The following is a 19,336-nucleotide window of genomic DNA, read 5'->3' on the forward strand; positions in this document are numbered from 1 at the left end:
GGAACAGAGACCAATGCTGAATTTGTTCTGAGTGCAGTTTTCCTGTAGATTGCTTATCAAGGACGAGTTCTTTAAATTTTCTTTGAGAATTTTTTTGCCCTAGATGATCAGGAACTGCAACACAGTCTTACTCAGTCCCTGAATCTGGCAATCTTGCAGTAATGGTAGTTGAAATTAACTTTCAAGCTGACCAAGCAGTTTAATGTATCAGCATTCCTGTAACAGGATATTGTCTTGTGAAGCAACAGCTGTAGGATTTTGTATAAATGTGGTTAATCATTTCTTAAACTTCAAAATAGTTATGGTTAATCTGATTTGCCTTTATTAAAGGCCAATATTAGACTGTTGATTAATTTCAGTTGACTTGCTAATGGAATTTGTACTTGAGCTTTTTCTTGAAATTAATGGGTTTTATACCTCCACTTCATGGATCTGTGGTGTTGTAGTCAGTGTCCGTGTCACCTTGCTAATCCAGACAGTGGAGGAAGGACCTGCTCTTACCTGATCAAAATTAGAATTTTTGTGTAAGGGTACAGAAGCTTACAGGTWACTTTTAAAGGAGATTATCACTTGTCTAACCAGATAGTTGAGATCCAGGAATCTTAGCTGCCATTTGCAGGTGGTTCAGTGGATAAACAGCACAGTGCTTGGGCCTACCCCACACCTTCTACAGTTATTTGAGAGATGAAATCTGAATGCTCAGACTTAATGAGCTGTGATTTTTTTTTTTCATAAAGGTTTTAAACTTGCAAAATTCAGTCTGCAATGTCTTAGCACCATATCAGATTTAATGTCTTCTGTCTCTAAAAGTGAAATGTCTATGATATTTCTTGTGTGAGCAGGATGCAATCTTTTATTAAATGTTATTGTACAAATTAGTGTAGCCACTTAGGTCTTTTACGGTGATGATACCATTAAATAGAATGAGACTACTATGCCCTTGGGATTGCTCTGCTCTGATAATTGGTGAGGGTTTATTTCAGAGAGGCCCAGCAAGAAAAAGCAGAGAGGCAGCTAGACCTGGATATGCAGATTAGAATACAGCATCCAAATTAGTATCATGGATATGATACCTGTCTTAATGGTCTACTAATTTGGTGTTGCATGATTCCATTTACATGCATAGATTTGCAATATTGGCATCATAAATATATACTAGGGCTAATATAATTCTGGTTGAATGGCATGACACAAGATATCATGTAAGTTGTCATTCAGAGACTTATGTGTGCGTGTAAGCTTTGATCTAGCTGTATGTGCATGTATATGGAAGTTAAAAGCTTTTGACAGTGGTTTCTACTGTTGTAATAGACTTTTCTTGTCTTGTGTGACCTAGAAAGTCATAAAGAAGGCAAATCTGCTGTGGCCTTCCTCAGATCTTGCTCAGTGCCAAAGTGAGAGGCCAGCACCTTGGGCAGACTAATTCTGTATGGATCCAATGCAAGACTTGGGGAGGAGGGGGAAGCCTAGTAGCTCATCTCCTATGTGCTCTTGACCCACAGCTGAAGCACAGGATTGGGGGAGGCAAGGAGGTGCAGGTACTGCCCTTGCAGGAGCTAGGGCAAAGTCTCTCCCTCCCCATATGCACTTGGTGCTCATCTAGGTGGAAGGTGTGCCAGAGAGCACAAATCTGCAAGGAATGACAGTGGCAAAAAGCATGAGCAGCCTTTTCTGTCAATGCAGTGCAACACTTGGTGGTCTTTACACCACACACTCTGCCAATCTCGGCTTCTTCCTACCATGGCAATGTATTTACGAGTTACTTGAGAATTATTTTAGTTTTCCCCTGCCAGGCTTCCTGACTTAATGGGCAGAAGCTACCTTGGTAAATCTGTTCCCTGGTACTGAAGGTGGTAACAGCAAAAACTGAACATGGCTGTATAGCAGTCCTCTTTGAAACTGCTGAGGTGTGACCAGCATTCTGAAAAGCAATTAACTAGAGACAGCACCTTGCAGATCCACTCCCCATCTTTGTGTGTGTCTGGGAATCAGATCTGCTCATACCAATAAGGATTTCTGCTTCTTTCTTCCTGTTAACTTGGCTGAGCTAGCACTACAGCTTAAGTGGAAGAAGCTGAGTTTCACTCCTTAAGATGGATGTAATTATATTCAAGCTGATCGTGGCTGTAGAAACCCTTGAAGGGCACTGGGGCTTGCAAAGGTGGTGTTCAGGACCTAATTTACCATACAGATCCTTTATTACAGATGATCAGGGGATGGAAAGAACCTAGCTTAATTCTGCAAGAGTATTTAAAACTGGGAATTAAAGACTTGTAAATAGAGCATAATCTGAAAATTACTCAATGGAGGAAAGCTTTAAGTACAATACTAATTCTGGAATATGGCTATAAAGACATGCTAGATGCTTCCTGCAATACTTCCTTCACACCATTCAAGAATCTAGTTATTAGGACATAGAATGAAGGAGAAAGAACAAATAAATTCCCAGAATGAAGGAAATTGACTGCAGTTAGCCTAAGTGCCAGGACTTCTGAGCTGACCTGTTCTCACTTACAACTGCAATGCTGTGGAGTTACTGAGATTCAGCTGATGAATGATGCTGTGTTAAATCACAGTGACTGAATGTGCTGATGTCTCAAGATACCAGTTTGTCTCCTCTAYGGACAGTATCCCCAGAAAGAACTTTTCAGGATTGGTAAAACCGCAAGTCCAGCAGATAAAAGTCAACTTACTTGCTGCTATTTCTGCCTCCCTCCCTCCCTCTCTTTTTTTTTCCCCCCGCCTCTTCATTGCAGCTGGTGCTGGAAGGTGACAGCAGCAGCCAGGCAACACGGCAGAGCCCTGTATTGTTTCTATAGCTTAGAGAAAAGCAGGCAGGGGCAAGAAGCCCTCTGCCGTGCCTTAGAAAGATGACAAAGCGTTTAACGATTCAAACCCTCCCTGAAAGATCATTGAGGCAGCCTTGTGCGAGCTTCCCTCAGCTTGCAGACAGGGTTGTCTTTTATGGCAGTCTGGGTCCATGCAAAGCAGCAAATGGAGCCATAATGGTTCTAGACTGAAATAAAATACGGCATGCACTTACAGGACCCTGGCAGACAGCAAAAAGGAGCTACTGTACTCAGCACTCAGACAACAGAGCTGATCTCTAGAAAACAGCCAGGCTACTTGTTCTTTCCTAAGGTGAAACTGGCTTTTTATGACTTTGATTTTCAAAGTACACAGCACTCCTACTGTCTCAGGATTAAGTGTGATTTCATTATAATGTGCAAACAAAGGAATGTATCTTATGATTTATATCCAACTGTTTCGGCAAATAAGGATCAACCAATAAATTGAATGCATTTCCCTCTTTGAACAGTGTCTTAGGAGGAGGCTTCATGACCAGGTGTCAGTTTGAGTACCAGATCAGTGTAGCACTGAAGTACTTGTCTAATTCCACGCATGTGAGGAATGGCACTAAGACAAGACAGGAGGGTAAAAAGAGGTGCTGTGATCTGCTGCAGGTCACAGACAACCTGTAGCAGAGCCAGGAACAGCATACAGCAGTTGAGTTTCAGCCCAGTGTGCTGTGCCCTGGACTAAATATCCTCTCAGAAAGCCTTTTAAGTGGTGTCCCTGCTATCTGTGTTAGAAAAATGTTGCTTTTATTTTTACTGTTCCTTTCTTACAAAAGTAAAACGTGACTCGGGAATCGGCCATCCTTCCTAATTTCCAAAGCCTCCGACTTCTGAGGTGCTATAAAGTGAGAGTGGGCAACTTCTGTTTAAGATGGCACAAAGCAGAGCTTAGGTGCTCCAGCATCCTGAGAGCACATCAGTGAGAAGCAGCAGGTTCCACCTCCTAATTCCCACCGAGTCTGGAAGACAGTTGAGCCAAGAGATGCAGCCTTAAAGAAGGACAAAAAGGGCTGGTTGCCTGGGTCCTGCTTTGGAGAATGACCTCAGGCAGAATGAGTAAAGAAAAGCACTATCTCGAATAATCTTGAAAGTCTGCTGATGTCTGCTCTGATGTTTGCCACCTGGAAACTCTCAGAGTTTCCTCGGACTATGGGTTTTTTACTGCCTGCCATTGCACTTCCTCCTAGGACCTGATCTGGTGAGAAAGCCACCATGCCATATTCATCTCCGCCACATTTACTGAAGGAAAGGGGATCGCAACGTCTGTGTTAAAAGCCAAAATCTTACACACTGAATAACTCCACTGAGGTCATGTTCTTCTCTAATTCAAATAGCTGCATTTCACTGAATTATCTTGAGCTGCAGGAAGTGGGAATCAGCAGAGACCTCGGCCATGGGATGGTGTCACAAATGTAAATAAAGAGAACAACACAGGGAAAGAAAGAACCGAGGTAGCCTGGTGTAATTACCAAACAGAAAGAGTATTAAATAATACAATAATAATTTCCTCAGGAAGAGATTATAGAGGATTGTGTGTAATGTCTAACGTCTGAATGGTTTAAAAACTCACCTTAGAATGAAAGTCTAATTAGAAGGCTACTGCTGCAAAGGAAAGTGGTAATGTCATAAATCCCATGGTAGAATTATTGGGAAAAATACTGGTTGTTCTTTAGGAATAAATTAACCCAAGAAATTTACTCGCATTAGATTATGTTTTGGATGAACACCCATGACGCAAATTCCAAGTTTTTGAAAATCCACTTTGAGGTCTTGTTTTTCATTCCGGTTTGGAAGTGTGAACAGCCTGAAGTGAAATGAAAGCTTTGCAGTACATCTCTATTTGCTTTTCTTTCACAACTAGTTTTGATTTTTAACAGGTTTACAAATATGCAAGTTTTTATAAGATCTATATTTATATAAATAGCTATTTATCTATAAACATACAAGCTTATTGACAGTTAATGATGGTTCTTGATGAATGGGAGGATCGCATGATTATAACCCTTTCTGCTGTTCAATGTAMTCAAAGGAAGATAAAATAATAAATATCAATAGTTGGAGCTAAGCAGCAGTTTGGGTGACGACAAGCTCCAACTTACCTATATCTTAAACCACAGTTTGTTTGGGTTCTTATTTCCCAAGAAAGCTGAGATGACCCAAAAAGAGGAGGGGGGGAAAAAAAAGGAAAAAAAAAAGAGCTGGAAATGGAGCACTATAAGCTAAACAAATCCACAAGTCTTTTTGCCCTTTTGCTGAGCGTAAGCCATGTCCAGTAACTGATTTGGACCTGTGCTGCGTGGCAGGCGGTGAAGCACACGGCTGCTGCCGCCATCTCGCTCCTCAGCTTGCTGCACAGACAGGCGAAGCTTGCAGCCTCCCGAGTGTCTCCAAACCCTACTAAGCAGCTGCTATGGAGGGGCACAAAAGGCCCTTCTTCACACCGGGGAGTAAAGGCACAGGGGAAGGGAGCCTTGGCGGCCTCCCTGCGCCAGGTGTCAAAACGGCCTCCCTCCCTCAGGGGGGGGGGGGGGGGGGGGGCGCCATTTTGTCAGTGTGAGGCTGCAGCTCTGAGGAGGGCTGGCTGCTCCCAACATGGAGGCTCTGACGCTCTGAGGAGCTGGGCGAGCGCGGGGCGGGCAGGAAGCACTACAGCAGAGAAAAGCCTTTGCGTGAGGGCCTCTGCTGCTGACTGGGCAGGTGGGCTCGGGAAATCCCTGCTGCTCGTGAGGGAAGCTGCGTCGCTGAGGTGTGAGGCACGCCGGCTGCCCGCCGCTGTGTGGGCGTGCGGCCAGGGAAGGCGAGGACCTGCTCTGTGACAGGAATGGCACCCCCAGGAATGACCCTCCTGGGCGAATCAATCCGCTTCACCCTCTGTGGCTTCAGACAGGGGAAGAGGATCATTTCGGGAATCGTCCATCCTTCTTGGGTGCGTCTCTGGCATTCTGCTCTGAGCAGAAACTCTCCATTTCTTGCTGCCATGTCACCTCTTGAGAGAGCCGAGCCATCCCAGGCCACAGCACGGCTATCACTTCCTCTTAACAGATGATTTCTGGGGCCTGTGTTCATAACGCCACTGGTATTTTGTTGCTGCAGGTTTCTTTCTTTCTTTTCTTTTTTTTTTCTTTTTTTTTTCTTTTTTTTTTAATAAGGGCCACTGTATACTTGGTGGTGCTGCAGTTTGAACCGTCAACTTCTTCCCGTACAGAAGGACTAGGAGGGCCATTTTAGCCCCAACCCAATACTGCAGCAGGGATCTCAAGCAAGGATCGCCTAGACGAGGATGCCCTGAGGGAAGGGCCACCATGTCCTTGTCTTCAAATGCCCAGGGCAAGCATCTTGATTTCACTTGCCGCTAGAGATGGAAATACAGGAAAAAAAAAAGCAGTCTGCTCTCACCCTTAGAGTTGCAAAGACTTTATATTTCTGATCTCTGTCTTCCTGATAATGTACCTTTTTTATCCTTGTATTTTGGAGAGACTTCAGCTTCCAGAACTCATCTCTTGAGTTTATATCTCTGGATGTATATTTTCTTTTAGTTGGGCTCATCACCACTTCCGATATACAGCCTTGTGTTTGTGCAGCATATGAATTTTAGCAGTGCTACCTTTGGCTACCAGGTGCATGGCAAGCAGGTTTCCCCTGCCCTTAGGACCTGCGCTCTTCCTGTGTCAGTTATAAAAAGTCATTGCTGAACTCTGCAATATGCTGGAAATCTTGGCACGGATTTGACCAAATACATAAAGTAATTACTTGCCATTCACATTGATTATTTTGTTCTTAGAGTAACCTTAAGTATAATTGTGCGTGGTAGATTCTTTCAGTGGCAGAACAGTGTAAACCTGGCAATATGAGTTTTAAGTGCACACACAGAACTAGCTTTATTTTGGAGTGCATTTTGTTAGCATTTCATCACCTTATTGTCCCTGGCAAAACTGGAGTGCAAGCTTGCTGACCTTTTCAGCAGTATAATGTGTTGACATGCTGGGCTCAACCTACAGGTGTAAAGTTGCAAAGGCATTGAGTGGGCAATGTAGGAAGCAGGGGCTTTGAAAGCCTATCTCCAGTGACTCACTAAAAACTGACGTGGAGATGATCCTGAGTACCTTGGTGTGTTTCCAGCTGAAGCACTGGTAGGTTATACTGTTGAAGGAAAGTATTTTAATAGCTTTTCTGGTGCTGACCAGAACCTGGCCTGAGAGAACTGGGCTCAGGCTCTGGTGAAGCTAAGCGTGACTGCTTGGTTTATTCCCTTGGTGTAGTGGGAGGGCAGTGGGTCAATGGCTTATTTACACTTTTTTTTTTTTTTTTTTTTTTGTCCCAGAAATTGCAACATAGCTGTGCTCTTTTCTGATTCTGCTTAACCCATTCCTTCTCCAGGGGCACCTCTGCACATAACCTCAGTGCTACAGTTCCCAGCTTCTTTCCTATCTCTGGGAGTAAAATAGTGACTTTCTGTGTGCTCTTCCTGAAGAATTAAGGGCAGACTCATGGGAGTAGACGGTTTACCGGAAGGTCAGTTGCCCTTTGTGTAGGATTTCTAACTCCATTGCGGAAGAACAGGATGTCACCAAAAAGAGGAAAGGCTATTTCTGTAGTGCTCTTGCTCCATGCCTTGGCTAAATTACAGCTTTTCTCAGCTTAACCTTTACCTCCCACTAATACACAACAGAATAATGAATGCTGATTGCTGCCCTTTTGATTAATGAATCCATCTTTTCCACATGCTTTCTGGCCTCACATGCCTGGTGGCGCAACTATTTATTTTTGCAACTATTTACTTTGCTAGCTTTTTTCCTCTTCAATTTTATTTTTTCTGCCATATTTAGCTTTGGAAAAATACTAAATTAAAAAAAGGATGTCTGTAAGGATAAGAGGCACATGACATGATACACATTTGTCTTGCTATTGTCTACTTATGCTAGCAAAATGTACTGTGGTAAAGATGGAGACATTAAATTGTCCTCATGTATGTTCATAACATGGGAAGCAAAATTGACTGTTGGTTTGTACCATGACTGATTGGTGTGGACACTGCTCATGGTTGCTGGGAGATGCATTTGCGATACACTTACTGGTTTATTACAGCAAGATTTCTATGCAGGCTGCAGGCACTGATTTGTTGCTGTTCAACTCTACCTCAGGGGAAGGGAGAAAATTATTAGAATGGTGCATTTTGGAAGGTGTACCCAAAGGACCACACAAGCTCTGCAAACAGATCAGAACAGACAGAGAATGTTTTTGTCCTAGTACCTGAAAAAAGGTCTTCATTCAACTCCTGTTTGCCTAGTAGTGGCTGCTGACTTTGCTTCTGCTCAGTGCCAGTTTTCCTCTCCTACCTTTGGAGGCCTGGGAACTTTCAGTCAGGGCCATCAGTTTGTTTATATGTCCTGCTCAATGCACCCTGCATGCACATGCGCACACGTGCACAAGCGTAAACACACACACACACACACACACATGCACCACCTCCCTTTCCAGGCCACCTGGCTCCTGGCTGTTCTTCTCAATGATTGCTTTTGGCTTCGCTATTTGAAAGTAAATATTCTGTGGCTGATGGACTGCCTATAATGCAAGCAACTGGAAGGCAGGATGTTTGTGGGGTAGCTGACACAGATGCTGGGCTGAAAATAGGAGAGAATCAGCCCCCAGGTCAGTGCCCTTGCAAAGAAAACCAACTGTATAATTTCTATGTTTCCAGCTCTTACTGGCTCCTTTGCCCTCAGCCTTGCCATAGCTTAAGAAAGTCAAATAAAGCCCTGCCTTGCCGAGTCACATGGAAATCTCAGTTTCATTCGCTTAACAGAATGTTTTATTCTGCATGGGCCCAGGGCTGTCTGAAAGTTTTGAATACATAAAAACTATGTTAGTTGAAATAAGTTTGATAAATAAATTTCAACTATATTGAAATAAGTTGACATAGAGTTTCCTTGATTAAAGACTTCATGTATTTTTGTGAGCCTAGTTCCTCATTTTAAATGTTTCATGTTGTGGTACCCTAAATGACCTGACTACTCCCTCCTGTATGCTGTGAGTGAGTGCAGATCTGAAAGCCATGTGAACTCGAGACTGGCCCAGCAGTGTCGTGATGCTTTTGGTTAAAATAATTTGGATAGTGAGAGGAATCTGTTATAAGAAACCATTTTTTCAGGTAGTAAAGAGACGAAACAAGCCTATGAGGGATGAATATGGTCAGAGCACAGTTTTCTCTTGCAACAGTCCAGGAGATGGGCTGGACTGGGGAACAACACCTTCAGGTGCTGTATCTGATGGGCTATGAGTGCTCCTGGCTGCAAGTGCCTTGCCTTTGAGAGGACTGGAAAGCAAAGGAGGGGGAGTCTTCTGCAGGGGAGACACCGATCTTGTGCCTTCACAAGGTTTGGTAACGTTTGATTTGCCTGCCAGTACAAACAGGCTTGTGTTCACACAGCTCTGTAACACAGCGCTCTGTGTTGGCCCTGCACACACAGACAAGGCTGCCTTGTGGAGGCTAGGGCAGCCTCTTTACTTTCAGCCAGTAACCTGGTACGGGTAAGAGGCCCTCTCAGGGATCGGCGCTGCCACATGGATTTTCTCCCTTCGCTTGTGCAACTGAAGCTGCTCCTTGGTTTCAGACCTCATTCCCTTTTCAAACCAGCAGGTTTCCTAGGGCCCTTTGCTCTCCACGTCACTCACCACGCTCTCCTCTGGCACTGTTTGGGATTTGTGGGCATATCCTGATAGCCTTTCATGTTATCTARATCTAAACTCATGCTTTCTAAATTGCTGGGAAATTGCATATTTTATGGTTAATGATTAAGGCTTCTCCTGGGAGCTCTGACCCTGCTTGGAGGCATAAGCTTACTCATTAGCACATGTTTAAAATCAGATGTCAAGGACATCCTTGGAAGGACATCCATAGGTCTCCATTAGTTTATTTTTTGACCCAATTCTGCAGGTCTCTCTCTCACTTTGGAAAGGAGTTGGTTCACTTCCTATGAGTGAGAATAGTGCATTTACAGACTGTTTGCTGAAGGTGCACTCTCAAAATCTTTTACATCCCTTAGAGAGGAAGATAGATGCACTTGTTTCAGAAACTCCCATTAAGACAAGTTTGTACTGCCCTGGGCTCTAGAACRGACTGGATTGATAGGGAAGAATCGGTCAGTCTGTCCCTCCGAAATGTCAGCCCTGAGCACTGCTGCATCTCTGTGCAGGCAGCCTTAAAACACACGTGTAGCATTTCCCCTTTAAATAGCCTGGAGACTTGGATGAAAGAGAGCCTAATCTTAAGTAAACAAAGTAAAAGTATTACCTGTAATCTGAATTGGGCAACAAACAGTCTGGGGCACCAGAGGTGGAGTTATTTCTAAAACTGTAACGGCACAAAAAGGTCTTTATATAGTTGGGAGCATGACACTGACTGTGATGTAGTTCGGGCTGGCATTTTAACTAGAAACAAGTTCAGCCAGAATCCTCAGTCATCTGTGATCAAACCGCTTGAGCAGTGGGGGAGTTGGAAATGCATCGCAGATGAGCTTTAGGCTAACCTGAGGTCTCGGAGCTGGATCTTGGGCAGTTCTAAAACACTTATGTCTCGAGCAGAGACTTTCAGTCATGTGAGGATAAGCTCTAAGCGTTTCTTCTGGAAAAAAAAAGAAAAAAAAAGAGAGAGTATTTTACCAAAGGATACTTTGCAATGGGTGATGATTTGTGCAGGCTACTAGGTGGTCTGAATTTGGCGGTTCATTGTTTGTGTTTTGTTTTGTATTATGCTGTAGAAACTGCTTAGGCCTCAGAGGGTTTTTGAAACTACTCATCATCTGAGCGCTTCAGGAAAACGATATCCGGAGCTCTGTTTTGGTGACATCTTCCGGGAAATGTTTTCCCATTTTGTGCCAGGTTAGGAAGAATGGATGAAGCCTTTCCCCTTATTTTTAAAACTGAGTGTTGTGATAATAGGACAGATGCTCTGATTTTACAAAATACTGTAAAGGGAGCTGAATGTCTTCGTTCTTCCCTTTGAGATATTGAGCACTTTTGAAAATACAATCCATATTTCATTTCTTTACTACTGCATGAGGGTCTGGCCCTGACCGACAGAGAGCCAAAGCCATCCTCTGATGGTTTCATTGGCAGCCTCTGTGAGATTAGAGGGTGAGCTTAGCACTGATCTTGGAGCACCATTGTCAAAATGGGAGCTGGGAAGGCCAGACTGGAGTTAGAGACCAAGATCTCCCTTTCCCAAAGAGGGTTTCCTAGGCAAGATAAGTTGGCCATGGAAGTCCAGCAGAAATGACATTGCTTTGTTTTCTTACAGACTTTCTGCCTCCCAGGCTCTGGACTGCTTCTGTACTGATGTATGGCAGTACAAACATATACTACAAAAATATTGGAGAAGGCAGCAAACTTCTGCAGACTTTAGGAGACATTCCATCTTTCTGCAAGGGATCAGTTTTTTGCTTCATTGGCTCCCACCACATGTTTGATGACATTTATCTCTGCTTCACCAGCTAGAATTCTTTTTTTTTTTTTTTTTTTTTTTTTTTTTTTTTACAAGCAAATACCAATTCTAGTTTCAGATCCTCTGTTAAGTGAGTCCTCTGGAATAGGTCTCTGAGCAGCAGTGATCTGTTTTTCTGGCTGACTGCTCTCAAAATCTTCACTCTCTGGGGCAGAGGGGTTCATCTCATCCCTGTCCTGCCCCGGGACGGGAATGTGCCCAGGTCCCAGCCACTGTCTCTCAGCTGTTCATGCAGGGCAAACSTCTGTGCACGCGAGCCATGCTGCAGTCTGCACCAGTTGAATTCATTCCAGGACTCTCTCTGTCAATACCTTTTAATGCTCACTTACGTGTATTTTTCTGCTGTCAGTCTTACTTAACTAAAAGAAAGAAAAAGTGTCAGATTGCTAATCTTGGAGAAAATGTTCCCAGAAATATTTTCAGGCTTCTTCGGACTGAAAATGAGAGAAACTCAAAATGCATGAGGGCTGCTGAGCTGCTTAGAGAACAGAGAAAGTTCAGTRAGATCCTTGTGTCCAGCAGCATACAACACATGTAGAAAAAGTGCAAGCTACCCTCCAAAGATCTACCAATATGTAATGCAGATCTGTGCCAGGGTGAGAAACTCAGTTGTCATTCAGTTCACAAAATCAGCTAAGTTCAGGCCATTTCCCTCCCTCCTCTGTCCACGGTGTTGCTATGGTGAGGGCAGAGCTGCTATTTCTGACTCATAACGCCACAATTGTCTGGCGACCACAGCGCTGCTCTGCAAGGGTCTGTCCCCAAGCCAGTGCTCTGGTTTAAAGATAGATGCTTGAGCTTTGCCAGGTTATTTTCCCATTGCGCTGGGGCCAGAGCACCAGCCATTTCTTTGTATCTCACTCCAGGGCTCGTTTTGTGGACTAGAAAGTGTCTTTAATATTAAAAAAGAATCACAAAAATAGGTGGCCTAGACCACGGGCATCTTTTGTCTCTGAAACAGATGCTTAAATATTAGAATTGTGCATTCTAGATACCCAGACTTGTCACTTCAACACGGCTTGAGTTATCCAGGGTGTAACAAGACCTTTGGGAAAATTAGGCACCTTTAAGAGGTCAGATTGGATCTTCAGCTACTGGGGCACCAAAAAGCACGCAGCAGCTCTAACTCTTTTTCTGTAGCTGTTGCTGTGCTGTGGCTGGCTCACAGAGCCGTGTGTGGCTGGCTCCAACCGCGTATGTGGAGCACCAGCACCGACTCTGGGAGGGGGCAACAGCAGCGTTMATTTCCAAGGCTCGGGGTTGCTCTCTGGGCCATGGGCTGAGGKAACCAGTGTCTTTATTTCTCTTCACAGAACAAGTTTAAGGCTGCACTTGGCAGGATCACTTGTACTTGAAGGGAACCTTTCCCTAGAATCTTAACTTGGTTTATGGCTTCTAAATTTTCTCCGATTGCTTACCCTGCTTCTTCCTCACCCCCAACACATGCAGCCTGGTCTCTGCATCATTTTTCCTGCTACCTCATTATCCCCATCACAACCATAGTACAACATTGCTCAAGCCAGAAGTGGCTCCAGGATCCTGTTTGATARCACTAGGACTTCCTCCCCTCTTCCGCTGCTCACCGCCAGCTGGAGCACACGGCATATTTGGCGTATTTGTTGCCTGAACTCTCTGTGCTCAGTGCAGTCACTTCAGAGCCAGTAAACCCTGAGCAGGCGCTGCTGGAGAGGCGCCAGCAGTTGTGGGGTGCTGGGCTTCCCTTGTGTCACTTGGGAAAGGAAGCTGCCCATGATGATCTCGTACCTGCTCCAAGCAAAAGCTGCACTGGGCTAGCAGAAGGATTTGGTGGTGATCCACTCTTTGATTTCTTGGTGATCCTTCCTTTGGCCATCTTTGGCTCCTGCTCCAATTCCCAGCTGAATAAGAATCTCAGAYTTCTTCTCCAAAGGACATAATTGTCTTTGTCCCTTTTCTACTTTCCCAGTACTTTTTTTTTCCTTTCTTTTTTTAATCTGTTTTAACCCAGGATTGCAAACATTATGCTACTACCACGGCTTAACCTGCATCTTTTCATTTCTGCCACAGCCTGGAGGTGGTTAGAAAAGATGGTCTCCCAATGGGTTCCTGGGTGCAGAATGTTTATATAAAGTTTAAAAGTGCTCCATAAGGCCTCTGCATGTGAACAGAATGAGGATTTAGAGATTAAATACTGTTACTTCTTTTATAAGAAGTCCTTATCTTTTGTCTTTATCTCTTGCGTGGGATAGCATTTGCCTTACAGCAAATTTGTTGGAAAAGTAAAGTTAAATCAATCATGAAGCCACTTAGATGCAGTGATGAGAGCCTTGGAAATGGAGATAAGTAGTGTGTGGGAAGTGGATGCTTATCATCTGGAGCGAATCAGACCTTTAAGGCTTGCAGGTCAGGTTGATATTTCTGTTCTGTTTCCAGTGGCAGAGGTGCAAGTGCAGGATTGACTGCTCCTCCTCCAGAAGGCTGTTGTCTAGGTGATGCTGCCCATGGGTTTTTAGAGGGCTGACACAGTAACACAGAGATCCYCATTTGGTCTTCTGCCAGCTTGCTGCAGCCTTCGGCTGCTGCAGAATCAGGCAAGCTAGGATCTCAGCAGCGTTGTCCAAGGGTTGCTGATTGCTTACCTTTACATCCTCTGCAAAATGTAGTGGCTGGTACTTAACAGTGAGAGCAAATCTCATAACAGCCTTGTTCCCTGTGTGTAGAAGCTACTGCTCTTAGCCAGGAACTGGAAAACAAGGAATAAGTAGTTCCTCAGTATGATTTATGCCATTGAAATACCAGTTCTCTTCTATTAAAAAAAAAATTGCATTTTGTTTGCATGGGGGTAAATACAGGGGGAATGAAGCTCAGTTTTTCACTGTTAGCTATTGCAGGAAGCACTAACTGTTGGTATCATCCCCCTGCTTTGCCTCCCCGGAGCAGGGGGATCATGGACCACCACTGCCTTATCCAGCTGGGCAAGGAATTTATAACGTTACCAGGGAATCAGATGTGGAAGCAGTCAAAGAACCGGCCCAAGCATGTGCTGCTTCTGTCTTTACAAGCACTAAAAATCCTAAAATACCTCGGGCTTCACGAGGAGCTCATATCCCAGAGAGAAGTGTGTGAACAGAGTGTAAGGGGGGACTCTTGGCAGGGGAAGGGCTGGAGACGCAAGCTGTGTTTGTGTAAGCAGGCGTTGGGGGAAGGAAGGCGGGTGGGTACTGGACTCCCACACGCACATCCCCATGGCTGCACGTGGAAGCAAGCCAGTGACAGTCCCAAGGGCATGGCTGGCTGTGCCCACCTCTCCTCTCCCCGCTGAGCCATGTGCTGCGTGGCCAGGGGAGCGCTCTCCCATGAGGTGCTGTTCTGGCAGGATTTATATCACTAACTCCAAAATTTGATGGAAAAGGAACTGGCAAACTTGCCTCTGGCCAGATGACTGCTGCTTTCTCAGCCGAACTTCCCATGGGATATCGGACTCTGGCATGGCTGCAGTTATATGGGCCTCTTTGGAAGGAACCAGCTGGCAGGGGGAGGGTGGCAGCCTCTCTTTGCCTGGAGCAGAGGTGCTCCGTGTCCCTACACGCATGTGTAGGATGCAGCATGCGTTAGAGAGGCTTGGCTCTGCTGTGGGCATTTCCCCGGGGGGTTTCACTTCCCAAATTCGCAGCTCTGGGCAGCCCCACCAGAAAGTACCACTGCAGTGAGTGAAGGAGCAGCCTCCTCAGCCAGCTTCTCCGTCCAACTTGAAGTGGCCAGACACGGCTGGGGGCACTTTCTGACTCACTGTTTTTAACTTTCTAGTGGCTGCAGTGGTTTAATCCCCCTCCAGATTCCAGTTTGCAGGGCAGGTGTTTTCCCAGTGTCAGGCCCTGTAGTGCCCAGCATGTTGAAGGCAAGGTTTGGGCAAGGTCCTCAGGATTTCTGAATTAGAGCAACTCTGTTGGCTTTGCCAGAGAGGGACAGCTGGAGCAAGCAGCTTCTGTCAGAGGCCTGGAGAGAGGGGCTTTAGGCCATGTAATCTAGGACACACATGCAGTCTGGCCACATCGGAGCGCAGTAAGAGGTTATTCGCCCTTCTCCCATGTAGCTGCCTGTGTTGACCCTCTGCCAGCTCATCATGAACCCTCTCTCAGAGCAATTTCTTATCAGAACTGCATTGACAGTGTTGGCTTAGGGAACAATCACATATTTGTTTTTTCCAGAGAAGCAGTGGTTACAAGCCTCACTAGCCAGTAGCGAGCGGAGGAAGGAGGGGAGCAGACGGCGGTGCTATTTTGCCTCAGCAGCAAATACGACTGCAGCCAGAGCAGGGATTAAAGTCGTCCTAGACTTGTTTTTCCCGGTCATCAGAGAGGGACAGACACCATCCAAGTCTGGCTCTGCAATTGGATGACTTGAATTGCCACCAAAGACACCCATCTCTCTCTAGGAATGGCATCGGGAGTGAGTAGGGGGATTGCCAGCATTTGCGGTTTCTCCCCGACAGCCTGTCACAAATTGCCACTTTGCAAAATTCCTGCTCCCACCTCGGGGCAACTGCTAGCAGCTGCTTCCCTAGGAAACAGCTGCACATGCCAGGGAGCAGCAAGACCCCAGGGAGACGGAGAGCCCAGCCATGCAGTGTCAGTGGGGAGCACTGGGCTGCCAGTAGCCTCAGGTCAGAGCCTGTCCATCACTCTGCCTCTTGCAGGTGGGTGAGGAGAGGCTCGTGTTTGGGGAGGGGAGAGCTGGCAGGAGTGCTTTGCAGCTTTTGTTTGATAGATTGAAGGGCCCATGTGAGATGCAAGAAGCATGGTCAGGAATAGACTCCACCTGCACCTGCTTTCGAGGCTGACAGGGTCTTGCTCTGGCAGAATGAGGAGGCTGGAAGAGGTCCCTAGAGATGACCCCAGAGGCAGTTCTTTTAGAGCAGAGGAGCCCTTCTACCATGACAAAACAGATCCTAGGATGCTGTACTCTGCTGGTGATGAAAACAAGGGCTTGGGCAGCTAGAGGATGCGGATGATGGGGACTCAGGAGGTCTCCAAGCCCCCTGGATGCCTTGCTGCAGTGGATGCAGAGGTGGTGGGGTGGGTGACCTGGCACCGCATCCCTGCTTTCCCTCACAGGTACAAAACAAAGGTGCATGTGCTCAAGGGGCTGAGAGAGCCGGGCCTGYGTGCAGGAGCACAGCAGCTCTCCTGACGGCTCTGTATGGTCTCGTAGGCTCAGGTGTGGCCACATCTGCCTGGGTGGCTTCCTTAGTGGTGCTGCTGTTCAGAAACAAACCCACTTCTGCTGCCACTGCCAGAGCCAATCAGTCCTGGGAGCAGCGCAGGGAGCGTGGGAACGGCAGGGGAGAAGGCCCAGGCTCGATGCACGACGCATGCTCAGGACAGCTACCTTTTGTCTCTCACTTTCGACCGGGGAGTGCTGTCGGGGGAGCRGGACTTGCACTGCATGAAGATGGGGCCTGCAGAGAGAGGGGAAGGAGCCAGGCGGGACTCCTTTGTGGCGCACAGGCGTCCACTCCTTCCCCTTGCTGCCGAAAAGCAGGTGCTCAGGAAGAGAGCACAGGAGAGGGAAGGATGAACATGCAAAGCTTGTCAGGCACCGAAACAGCTGGCCACTCCTGGAGACAAGACATGTGGCACATGTGGGGTGGATTAACAGGCTTAGCTGGCCAGAGAGCAGTCGGCTCTACGTGTGCACACCTGGCTCTGGCTGCCAGCACCTCTGAAATGATTTTGTCTGACTGGTGGCTGAAGGAAGCTGCTGTTCAATATGGGCAAGTTCATGGTCATTTGGATAGTTTATTTTCCCACAAGCCAAGCCTTGGGTGCAGAATCAGTACTGGTTTAGGGAGGTCTAATACGTTAAGCTCTGTGTGTGTATCAAATGGGATCCAAACATCCAGGTGTGTTTGAACAGAGTTTTTTGCTTCAGGCCCCCTTCCTGCAGCAATACAAGAACTTAACTTGTTGCTGTCCTGGTAACGATGCCCTGGTCTTGTTAGTGGGGCTGTTCTTCAGCAGACTGCATCAGCTGCTTCCTGTCTACAAGAGGAGGGGGCTGAGGGCAAGCCTGCAGCAGAGAGCGAATGCTGGATGTTGTACTCTTGTTTATTTTCCTTGAAACCGGCACGGGTGTACCAGGAAGGCCCAGAGGCCCTTGGCTTTTTCTCCCGAGGATTCATTGGTGTCTTGCCTAGGAGTGCACGTTCTCCACAGCTCTCTCCAGCAGCTGACAGGCAGTGGGCTTGTGTCAGCTCCTGGCGTGATCTTCTGCAATACAGGATGTGCAGTTTGAACATTTTACAGCTCTGCCAGGATAGCACGTGGTGATCATCTCTGTCTGCAGTAAGCATAGCTGCCTGCTTGCACAAGGGCCGAACAGCAAGGGCCACCTCTCTACTATGGGCCAAAAATACAGCTGTGAGGCCTGAATTCACCAGTTGCCCTACGTGGGAGGCAAAATGCAGCCTCGAACACCTGGCTGCCCTGCTCAGCATAGTCCGAGCCGTATTCAGCCTGAAATAACTCCCTTTCCACGACCATAGTGGTTGTTTGCAGAACTGCCTGGCTGCATGGCTCAGCAGCGAGGGGACCTCTCAGCAGTATCAGGGCAATCTGCCCACACCTCCCCTTTCTAATTCCTCACTGCAAGGAAAAGATAAAAATGGCCTTGAAAGCAACCAGGAAAAGAGAGAGGGGTGAGGGTGGAGGCTTGGCTGCTGGCTTACGTCAGCACCTTGCAGGCAACGTGTTACTGCTGTTTATGTGCGTGGGCTCCTAAGCCCAGCTGGCGTGCTTTCCCACCACCATCACCCTCTGGCCTGAGACCCTGCTCCCTGCCGTGGCACAGTTTCCCTCTTCAGAGGATAAGTGACCTTATGTTGCTCCTTTCTGAGTGTCCTCATGGTAGGCTACTGTTGTGCCTCTTTCAGAAAGAGGTGTCGATGCTTTTTTCTTTTTTCAAATATGGCAAATGTCCCCGGGAACTTGTGTGGCCTGTTGGGCCAAGAAGTCTAAGGGGCATAAGTTTCCATAGGCAAAGTGACATGAGGAAACGAGATGTCCCACCTGGCTGCCTTTGACTTGCCCAGCTCAACAGGCCCGTTCACAGCTGACGTGACTTTGGGAAGCATCAGTGCGAGCTTTGAATTCCTCTTTCTGAATCCCTGCTGAGACAAGTACTCCGAGCACAGGCCCATAATTGTGCAGCATAGCTACCTTCAAATAACATAGAATTTACTCTATTAGAGAGAAATTTCTTAGCAAGGAAGCACAAAACCGAGGAAAACAAGGCAATTAAGACCTCTTTTTGATACCATTCAAAACGAATATAAGGATTAGCCTGAAATCCCCTGCATTTTCTCCAGACTGTATTTGTATTCTGTGTTGGTGCCGCCTTTGGGCTGTTGATAGTAACTGCATGTTTTGTAGGGCTGCCCTTCCTAGGGAACTGTTAAATCACAGATACTTTTTTTAAAAAATTCAGTAGGGAATTCTGCTTTAAAATCCCAAGAGCTCTGTAGTCCATAATTATTATAGGTAGATTGAAGAAGCTGAGTAAGGACTTAAGCCTGCAGTTTACACCCAGAACAGTCAAGCACTGCCAACAGCCGGAATGAGCAATTGCACAGAAATGAATCTCCAATTTGCTTCAATAGCTCTAAATGTAGAGTTACCGGAGTATAATTAAAGAAGCTTTGAGAGTCTGAGGAGTAAAGTTATTGTAATAATTTAACTGTATGAACACAATGACTCATTTTACTGGCAGTGGAAGTAACTGTCTCCTAAGTAGCACATTCACCTATAAGCCAATGTCTGAATTCTTCACCTTGCATTTACTGTAAGATGGCGAGTTTGTACAAGAAGGAAATGAAAGATTTGCCTCTGTTTGATAGCTCTTTGCTCTAATGATATCTTTCTGGTAGGGCCTGAACAGCTATTTGCCCATCTGTATGTACTCCTGTATATTTATAAGCCACCTTTCTCTTCCTCAGATCAAA

This window comes from Rhea americana, unplaced genomic scaffold (genome assembly GCF_003343005.1).
Source record: "Rhea americana isolate MKP2758 unplaced genomic scaffold, rheAme1 scaffold_139, whole genome shotgun sequence".
Taxonomy (NCBI): Eukaryota; Metazoa; Chordata; class Aves; order Rheiformes; family Rheidae; genus Rhea; species Rhea americana.